Here is an 11,454-nt window from a genome sequence, read left to right as displayed (position 1 = left end):
ACAGTTGAATGACAAGTGTTTATTTTCTGACTTTTATTGAATGGAGCATACATTTCTAGGTTTCATGCCGTTTTAGTCCTTAATCTTTTTTATTTAAAGATTAAGGGCTTACAAGGCACTTAACCATTGTTATCAAGCACAAAGATAATGTTAAGAAATGAAATGAAATGAAATGAAATGGGGTTTAACGTCCTACTGTTCTGCTCCGACTGGGGTAATGAAGACAGACATACGCCATACCGTGTGCTATGAGAGAAATTTTGCCCGGACAGCGGCGCTACGGCCTACTCTTATATCGAATTCCAACTGTCAAGGGATCTTTTACGTGCACGCCAATGTTTACACGGGATCTCGGTTTTTCGTCCCATCCGAACGACTAGACAGCTGTCCTTGCCAGGCCCTTCGTCCTGCATCACGATAATGATAAGAAGATACATGTAGAAACGTCGTGCTTTTAGAATAAAACCAGTGGTTGTCTTCCATAAAAAAATTGTGTTCTGCTAATCGTATAAACCCAATTTAGAATATAAAAGTCCCATTGTCAGATCGGTGACGAAATGACCTAGTTTGTGTTTTGTCGAGTGGACATTAAACCCTGTCTCCATAGTTAGATAGGTGACGAAAATATAGTAGAAATCACAGTGTCGTGTTACATGGCGTGAAATGAACAGAGTAAACTCATGTCTGATGGGTCAGAGTATATTAAGTTATATTAGACATGTCAATTTAAGATAATTTAATTGACATCTTAAAAGATCTGTCTACGATATCACCCATGGTGGAAGTGGACGTAAAATTCTATGAACGAACGATCTTAAAAGATGGTCCACTGGACAGTAGATATCTTTCAAATGGGTTGTGTCTTTATTTTGGTGTACATGCTACTCAGGATTTCTTTATGAAATAAAACATAATTAGTTGCCATCTATGAGAAAGAGAGAGAGAGAGGGGGGGGGGGTTAACGTCCACTCGACACAAACTAGATCATTTCGGGACCAACATATGGTTCATTTTTATTTCAACAATTCGTTAGCCCGTAGGGGTATTTAGCAATGGGAGGAAACCGGAAGACCTGGAGAAAACTCACGAGGTTGGATAGGCGACCCTACTCCTTGTCACGTACAATCAAAGCCACGAGCAATCTAAGTCAAAGCTAGAGACACTTGAGTGGCCAGTTGTCAACTTATTGCAAAACATTGACTGAGTGCTGCGACAACCTTAATATTAGAATCCAAGCCATGGATAAGTGCGAAATCTATCAGTGTTTTACTTAAACATGCATTATGCAAGAGCTAAATCTGATTATTGCAAGTCTTAATTTAGGCTTCAGATGTTATAGAAATTATAAATTAGATCTTTATTTAAACAACAAGACCAAAATCAACTCTGTAGACCCACGGATGGCTCGGCTACAGCTCGGATTTAAATAGGATTTCACTAATTGATTAAATCAAATAAGGGGTAACCTGATGAAAATACGTCAGTTAGATCGAGGCTAAATGATAGAGTGTACTTAGCGAGGCCGCTGTAAAGCGTTTCCGTATGCCATTGAAAACTTTACTTGATAATCGAGATATGTAGGTGGAGTTAACGCCTGTCAATCAAACGATCGGCCAAGGTGAAGACACATTTCGCTACCATTTCTAGGCAAATATTACAACGATGATAACTATGTTCAGAATAAAGTAATTTGACTGAATTTTTCAATATATTCTTCTTTCATCATCTACTTTTGAACTGTTATAGCACGAATGGCCAACTCTCTATAAAAATCTCCCATAATGTATCTTTAAAGATATTTCTGTCTTGATTGTAAAGTTTGGATGATATTTAGATTATCTTCGGTGTTTTTATTGTAGGAAAGGATGATTTACCCAATAATACCTAATACTACACAATACCATCCAATATTACCCAATATCACCCCATAATAATTAAATACTAGCACACGGTTATGAAAATTATTATTTTTTTTGTAGAAGATATGGGGTTTAACGTCCACTCGACACAACCTATGTCATTTTGGGACTAACATATAGTTTTATTCTATTTGAATAATTTAGCAGTGGGAGGGAACTGTTTGACCCGGAGAAAATCTACGAGGTTGGACAAGGGATCCTAGTCATTAACACGTACAACCGGGGAATCGAAACTAGGCCAGTTGACTCAATGGCGGACCTTATGATTCAGCGCGCACGCTCTAACCATTCGGCCATCCAATCCCCCTTATTTTTGTGTAATATTGGCTCATTATTTTACAGAAATTGATTGATTTTTGATAGGATTGGTTAATATTAACTGTAAGAATTGGGTGATCCAGGGAGATAATTGGGAAAGCGAGACATTGACAATCACTTTTGTCACATATTTATTTACATGTTTTCCACAAATTAACTAAATTGTTTTGTTTTATATATATATATATATATATATATATATATATATATATATATATATATATATATATAACTGAAGTATAATGTTAGTTTTTCACAATGATGAGGTAGTATTTAAGTAGTATTCGGTAGTATTCGGTGGTATTGGGTAGTATTGGGTGCTATTGGGTAAATCGTCCTGCCTGATATTCAAGCAGAGTTTAAAGGCTAATGGTTAGTTCTTACAACCCGTGTACGATTCACGATACTTATTAAAACCTGAAGATTTCTAGATTTAAAAAAAGGGAGTTAGAAATCTTTAGAGAGATGTAAATTAAACATTTATGCAAGAGCTAATTCAATTTAGCTTCGAATACGTCTTGTCAAACCTTCCAAGGCTGATATCTTCGCTCGCAATAGAGTAATTTGAATGCAATTTTCAAATTATTCATTTTATATTATCTATTTTTGAACTATTACAGCACGAATGACTAGCTTTTCATCTACATCTTTAAAGAGATGTAAATTAATAGAATTAATATTTTGTTATAACATAAAACTAGCTGTTAGTCATCTGTTTCACAGCTAGTGACATTTGATTAGTTAGTTGTCATGTTGCCAGGGTGATCTTAATATCAGAATCCAAGCCATGTGGATAAGTGTGGAATCTATCAGTGTCCTACTAAAAGATATCTTTGTCGTGATTGTAAAGTTTGGATGATATTTTGATTTCGTGAAGTGTTTTAATTATTTGTTAGTTTAGAATAGCTTAATTTAAAGCCCGAGGTTAATATTAGTTTAAAGGGCGTACGACTTTATTTTTTAGAACCTTGAAATAGATAAAATTGGTCCTAAAATCACATATTAATGTAATATGAATGTATGTTAACTGATTTATAATCAACTTTTGAAAAAAAATAATTGTATTTTCTAATCAATTATGTTCGGCGAAATACGTGAACAATTCAAATTGAACGGCAGTCGTTTACGCCGGCTTAGTGCATTCTACACGTTTTTTAAATTATTATTTTGTCGTTTGTGAATCAGCCTTTACTAATTACTTCAACTCGAAACCATAGGGTACACGACTCGTGTACTGATTATAAAATGTTAATTGTGTCTTAAATATTGGATCCCCTATTTTCACGGCAAGATAACAAAATCAATATTAATTAAAACTTATCAGTATTGAATTCCAATTCGTGTTTTAAATTTTGAATATCATGGAAATTATTGAGTTAGAGGTTTAGCTCCTTTATATTCGTGGAGTAATTTTAGCATAGCACTCACCCAATAAGGTACAGGATAGATTATCTATACTTGAAGATTATCTAGATTTAAAACAATTAGAGATCTTGTCACATTTTAAATAAGATATAAAAAGATAATAGTAATAGTATATTATGATAAAAACAAATATATTTCATAGTCATCTTCGTCTTCATTAGCCCAGTTGGAACAGAACAGTAGGACGTTAAACCCATTTCATTCCATAGTCATCTATGTCAAAGCTAGACACATTTGATTAGTCAGTAGTCATCTTATTGCAAAATATTGACAGAGTGTCAAATCAATCTTTAACAATCTTTAACACTGGTTTTTTTTATTACTGAAGACTTTCCATTTTCTTTGGTGTTTTTGTTATGCTATGTATGTTTAACTGTAAAGGTAATAATATTAACATGGCGGTATCTTATAGGATAACAGATTTTTTAGACTTCAAAATGAAATGGGGTTTAACGTCCTACTGTTCTGCTCAGCCTGGTCTAATAAGCATACACCATTCAGTGTGATACGAGGCAAATATAAAATTCCAACTGCCATGTTAGTCCTGTGCTATGTCCTCTGTCCTGCGTCACTGAGAAGGGGTACCCACACCAGGAAATCCCAATAAACTTTCTCGGACAACAAAGGGATCGAACAAGGTATCTCCGGGTTAGCGAGCTAACGTCTTACTCACTGAGCCACCATGGCTCCACTTTTAGATTTCGAACAATTAGAAATATTTACTAAGATGTAATTACATAGAATTATAATTTTAAAATAATAATTTGATATTATATATACATATATTTTAAGGGTAGGTTAAAGAAACAACTCAAGCGTGACCTTTAAGCAGGGGAGATAATTCTTAATATATATTTTAAAATCCTAGATATTCATTCTAATAAAAAAAACAACAAAAAAAAACCCAAATAAAAATGTTATAACTCATTTCATCCTTCGATTATTATTTTACTGATTAAGGACCATAATAAATTAATTTTTAAAAAAAAACATGAATAAGTTCGATCCCTGTATTGACCGGGATTTTCCGGGGTGGTTAAACCACATTTCATTTGTATTTCCCCAATTATTATTTTGATTAAGGATCATAATAAATTAATTTTCAAAAAACTGATTTAGTTAGACCGTGTATTGCCCGTAATCGGAATACGTGTTTCTTTCCCGTGAAAATCTAAGGTCTCTGGTTAATCCCACAGGATTATAACACATATTTTACTGGTTAAAGTAGATGTAATTATTAAAGTGATAAGATTGTATTAATTCTATCTATTTATATCTTATTAAAAGGTGACAATATTTCTAATTGTTTTAAATCAAGATAATCTTCAAGTGTTAATATCTATCGTGTATCTTTATAAGGTACGTGCTAATATCACCCCCGGGCTTTAAACTATCGCTAAAATATCAAACATCAAACAAACCGAACAAAAATCTATAGATGTGTTTTAATACAGATATTGAGAGAGAGAGAGGATAAAGACTAAGACATTTCGGGACTAAGAATTCTTTCGATGTGTAGTACAAAATATAATTGGTATTATATAAAATGTTATAATTTAACTTATAGTCATATAATAAAGATTAACTCGTTGTGAATTTCGTCGGGGTAATGCAAAGTTGATCGCTGTTTCCAATGCAATTCGTTGGGGTAATGCAAACTTCGTCGCTGTTTCCAATGCAATTCGTTGGGGGCAGGTCATCTTCTCCCTTTGTCATAATAAAGTTAAAATAGGAGGTCCAGCTGACTTATGTTTGGCGGTATCAGAGCGGATAAAAAAAACACGTGGGGGAAAAAGGATGCGCTGGCTTTATGTGGAAAAGCGAAGTGCTCGCAGTAAAAACCACATGGCTGGACCCGTAGATTTTTGCATATTATTTGTATATTGCATAAGTAATTAGTTATGTTTTATGGGTAGAATAATCCGGGATTAAAGAAGAAAAGTTTATAGACTACAAAATAAAAACATTCTGCTTGACGATCAGTCATTACAGAACAGTATGATTGAGACTGTCTCCAATATCTTGCTTAATTATTTTAATCTGTTTATGGTTAACTTAATCTGTTTTATGATTAAGATAATCCTGGATTATAAACAGATTAGCTGGAGATAAAACACTGGATTTGTTTGTTTTTATTTAATGATCATTCGCGAGCCACAGTGGCTCAGTGAGTTAGAAATGAAATTAAATGAAATGGAGTTTAACGTCCTACTGTTCTGCTCCTAACCTGGGCTAATGAAGACGGGCATACGCCATACAGTGTGCTATGAGGGAAATTTTGCCCGGACAGTCAGTGAGTTAGAAAGGCGCTGGCTCATTAACCTGCATGTCTCACGTTCGATACCAGTGACGATGGAGAAAGCACCTCAGTGGAAAGAGAGATAGGGAGAAATGGGGTTTAAGGTTCACTCGACATATACCAGGTCATTTGGGGACTAAAATATGGTTTTATTTTATTTCAATAATTCGCTTGCGCGTAGGGGTCTTTAGCAGTGGGTGGAAACTGGAGGACCCGGAGAAAACCCACGAGGTTGGACAGACGACCCTACTCCTTGCCACGTAAAAGATCCATTGGCAGTTGGAATTCAAGGAAAAGAATTCGGAAGCGTCTTACGTGGGTTAATTATTATTAAAGGCAACTTATAGAAACAGTGCAATTGTTTATAATAGTGTCATGTAAATTCATTTTAGTTACAACAGTTACATATGGTGAATAATTGTGATTTTTTGTTTGGTGTGTGTGTGCGGGGTGGGGGGGGGGGTAGCCGCGTTGTATAATAAGGTCTGTCATTGAGTTAACTGGCGTGGTTCTATCCAACCTCGTGCCCGCCCCCTCTCTCTCCCTCACTCTCTCCCCTCTTTGTCTCTGTCTCTCTCTCTATCATTTTTGCTGGTAGGAGAGATAGTAAAGTTTTCAGCCCGTCAAATTTCTTCCGGTAAACACTAATATCCCCGGATTACTAAATGGAAATACGTCGATGGTCATATGTTTAAAGACCAGAGTTGATGACATGAATTTTAAGTAAGGGAGATAATAGATTTCCCAGTTCCATGAAATTTCTTACTTCAAACAATAATATATTTATATCCCCGACTTACTAAATAATAAAAAAACCGGTGGTAATTATCTCTCCAAAGATTAAAGTTAATGAAGTATAAAATGTTTAATAATGCTGTAATTATAATTTCGATTTTTGTTTTTGAGTGCGGTGTATAATCAGTTTTCAGCCCCATGAAATTTCTTATATCCCCGAATTACTAGATAATAAGAAAACGATGGCAATTATCTCTCCAAATATCAGAGTTAATGACGTATAAAAAACCATTTAATAATATTGTGATTATATGTATGTGTTACGAAACGTGGTTATTAAATAATAGAGACGTAGTTATATCCATATATACCTGGTGTTGTGTTTTGTTATGAATAATTAACCGTGCTTCTATTGACGGTGGTATTTATCTCTCCAAAAATCAGAGTTAATGACGTATAAAATTTTTTTATAATGATATTGTCATTATAATTGTGATGTGGGGTCACGGTGACTCGCTAGCCTGGAGGTCGGGTGGTCGATCCCTGCATTAGTCGAGAAAGTTCATCCAGATTTTCCGGCGTGGTTTCCCCTTGTCAGTAATGCAGAGGACGTTAAACCCCATTTCATGTCAATATTGTGAGTATAATTGTGATGAGCGTTTTTAAGTAAGGGAGATAATGAAATATCTCACGGTAAACAATACGGACTCAGACTAGCAATTATTTGCCCATTGACTTCAATGTTAAATGACTGTAACATCACAGGCTGTAGCTTTTTGCTCAACATTCCGTTGGTTCCAATCTTTATAGGCACAATGGGGACAACATTTGGCAATCTCCTCATAATAATTTTGTAGGGGGTTGACCATTTAGATTTTTTGCTACACAGATTTGAAGTTGACAGGGGTGGAAATCTCACTTCCGACACAATGATTGCTCTGCAGAAAGACACTTTACACCCCCTATCCCTCCGCTGTAATATCATCAGTATTACCCAAAACTGCTATGAAATTGCAAATTTGATCCCTTTTCTCCAATTCTAGACCAAAAAGTCAACCCAAAAATGCAGGAAGAGGGGAGAAAAAAATTAAGGGAAAAATTGTCTATTTATAACTCGCACTACATTCGTCCATCATGAAATAAAGGGAAATAATTACTAGTCTTAGTCCATACCACGTTTATATCCCCGTATTACTAAATATTGCAGGCCATAATAAAAAATACAGTGGTAATTATCTCTCTAAAGATCAGAGTCAATGAACTATAAAATGTTTAATAATATTATTATTAGGTTATTGACCTGCGATTACAACACCTCATCTGTTTATGGACTGTTATAGTAACAACACAGGAGCGGATCCAGGAATTTTTGCAGGGGGGTGGGGTTTGCCAGGTTCCTGTTCAGGAAATTACGTACATACACACTGAGTTTTTTAAAGAGAGAAATCCAACACCCCGTTTGACCTCAATTTTTTATGAATTAATAGGATCACACTGTGATTCAATTTCATTTATGCAAAGTATTAATTGTCATGTCACATAATTATGTCTTCATTAGCTGAATTTAGGCGCAGAACAGTAGGACGTTAAACCCCATTTCATTTCATATGTCTATATCATTATCTCACGTTTTGGATGCCCATCCCATCCCACCATCAGATGATAAAGGATAAAGCAGACAACCGTGACACTTTTCTCATAAAAATGGTGTTTTAACAATTGTTCCTAACCGAAATAATAACATGTTTTATCAGTCGGGGTTGTCTAGTGGTCTAACGCGTGCGTTTTTGATCATAAGGTCTGTTACCGTGTTAAGTGGCATGGTTTCGAGCCAAGGCTCGTAAACGAGGGGTAAGGTCGCCTATACAACTTCGTGGGATTTATCTGGGTCTCCCAGTTTCCTCCCATTGCTAAATACCCCTACGAGTGACTTATTGAAATAAAAATATTAGTTTCTAAATGACCTAGTCTGTGTCGTGTTAAACCCCAGCTTCTCTCTCTCTCTCTCTCTCTCTCCCTCTCTCTGAGTTATTTGATTGGTTATAACTAAAATTACATGGTCCTCTCTGACGAGGATGAGAGCCATTCGATTATCACCATAGGATTATAACACGCCCTCTACTGGTTAAAGTGGATGTAATTATTAAAGTGATAAGATTCTATTAATTCTATCTATTTATATCTTATTAAAAGGTGACAAGATTTCTAATTGTTTTAAATCTAGATAATCTTCAAGTGTTAATATCTATCTTGTATCTTATATGGTACGTGCTAGTATTACCCTTGGGGCTGACCAAATCGCTAAAATATCAAACATCAAACAAACACAATCTATAGCATCCCAAACTCAGGCTGCCTATCTACAGCTAGCTCCGGCTGAGAATAGGCCCTAAGCTAATTAACCGACATTTTAATTCCCACATCGACGATTTTAGTCGAAAACACTGAGTATGCTTTTAGAAATTTTTAAAGGTATTTATTTCTCTTCTATTGTCATATTGAATGAAATTAAATATGTTTATTTAGCCGCTGTGTGTATGAAAGATGTCAAACTAATCAAAGCCGAATCACAAAATAGTCCTCTAATTATTCAATATGGCGGCGCCTATGAAACATAATTTCACAGAGGCGGTTTTGTTTGCGAAAACAAATTTAGGAGTATCTAACCTTGTTTTGAAAGATAAACAGATTGAAACTCTAAAGACAGTTTACAATGGTAAATAATTTATTGCAATATTACCCATAGCACATATCATATATCGCTTTTACGCGAGTGTCAGCGACATGGCGTGTTTACATAAAACACACGTGCGTGGGTTATTTTTACTCTGTTGTCTAAATAAAACGGTGTCTCGTCGATAAGTCCCGCCCCAAAATGATCACGTGCGCGTTTTAAATGGCGGGTAATAAGGGCAGTGTCACATTCTGGGAAGTATGACGTAGATGGGTCGCTGCGTGCAGTATGAATCTATAGATGTGAAATGAAGGAAGATTATGCCCATATTTGTTAATGAATCAATCAGCATCTCGCACTTTTGAAAAATGAAATGAAATGGTGTTTAACGTCCTACTTCTCGGCTTCATCCAGGCTAATGAAGACGAGCTTACGCCACATGGTGTGCTATAAGGGAAATTTTGCCCGGGCAGCGGCACTATGGCCTGCTCTTATAACGAATTTCAGTCTTTACATCTTTACGTGCACGCCAATGTATACACTGGGCCTCTGTTTTTCGTCCCATCCGAACAACTAGACAGCTGTCCTTGTCAGGCCCTCCGTCCTGCACCATTGACACGTGAAAACCACGTCGGAAAATCCCGAGGAACTTTCTCGGCCAATGCAGAGATCGAACACGCGGCCTCCAGGCTAGCGAGCCAGCGTCTTACCATGGCTTCCACCCCAACAAAGTGCACACTCCCTATTTCTTTTTCTTTTAAAAAGGATAGATTAAAAGCCCATGGGTATGTTAATAATTCTGAGGTTCCTAATTAGAGCCGAACTTTGATCTTCTGCCTATCTTATCGGGTACTTGATATCTTAAAGGCCTACTCCCGTGTTAGCATAAAAACAAAGAAGATATTATCACGTTCTTGATTTAATAAGGGGGCCTTGACTTGAAGCAAAGACATTAGCTGCGTAATTACTGTTATTGGTTAATAGAAAAAGGAAAAAAAATGGCAAAAGTTGACTATTAGATAAATTAAGTTTTAAAAGATTAAAAAAAAAAAATCCCGAAAACAAATTAATAGCGAAAAGAACCCTCAATGTTTCTTCGCGAGAATTTGAACATTTAAAATATGTACTGATAATAATGTCGCGTATTTTATTTTTAGTTTGTGATTGGCTTATCTTCTAGACCAGTGGTTCTCAACTTTTTTGCAAATGCCACACCTTGGAACACATGAAAAATAGCGACACACCTGGCTAAATATATATGAAAAATATTTGAATTTGCAAAATAAAAAAACATGTTAAGTCAGACGACATACAATCACACGGAGAGACTGGTCATAGACACATAGAATAACTCAAATTAAATAAAGAAAAACACAGCTATGAACTTATCAGTTGACATTAGTGAATACTCAATTGGGATCACTGTTTTTTTCGCATTTTCTGAGAGTTCTGTTTAAAATTTAGCAGCACACTTAGGGAGATCTCGAGGCACACCGCGGCACACTGGTTGAGAATCACTGGTCTAGATTATCACACATCTTCTAGTCTGTTGTTTTAATCCTGTGTAATTATTAAAGTGATAAGATCCTATTAATTCTATCTATTTAGTAAAACGCGACGAAGTTTCTAATTGTTTTAATCTATGAAATCTCCAGTTTTTTCGAGCCAGTATAACCCTGGGCTTTAAAATACCCAAGATCAAAAATATCAGAACCAATCTGTAGAATTATTTCCTTAAGGGTTTAATAGTCCTCATGTATCAGTGAAATTCAGTGTAGCACACATTATGTTGCTATCAGATGACTAAAATACATGTTTATAATTCGGCTATATTTGGTTTTCTTTATTGTTCACAACCTATTAATCACTTAGCCATCATGGCTCGAACTTGTAATGGATGCCAAACGAATTTATTTATTTATTTATTGAGAGAGAGAGAGAGAGAGAGAGAGAGAGACGGGGTTTAACGTCCACTCAACACAAAGTAGGTCATTTCGGCACTAAGAAGTCCATATTATGATTGGTATTATATAAAATGTTATTGAGTTAGTGCAAAGTTCATCGCTGTTTCCAATGCAATTCGT

Source organism: Patella vulgata, chromosome 3 (genome assembly GCF_932274485.2).
Source record: "Patella vulgata chromosome 3, xgPatVulg1.2, whole genome shotgun sequence".
Classification (NCBI taxonomy): Eukaryota; Metazoa; Mollusca; class Gastropoda; family Patellidae; genus Patella; species Patella vulgata.
This window is presented reverse-complemented; position numbering follows the sequence as displayed.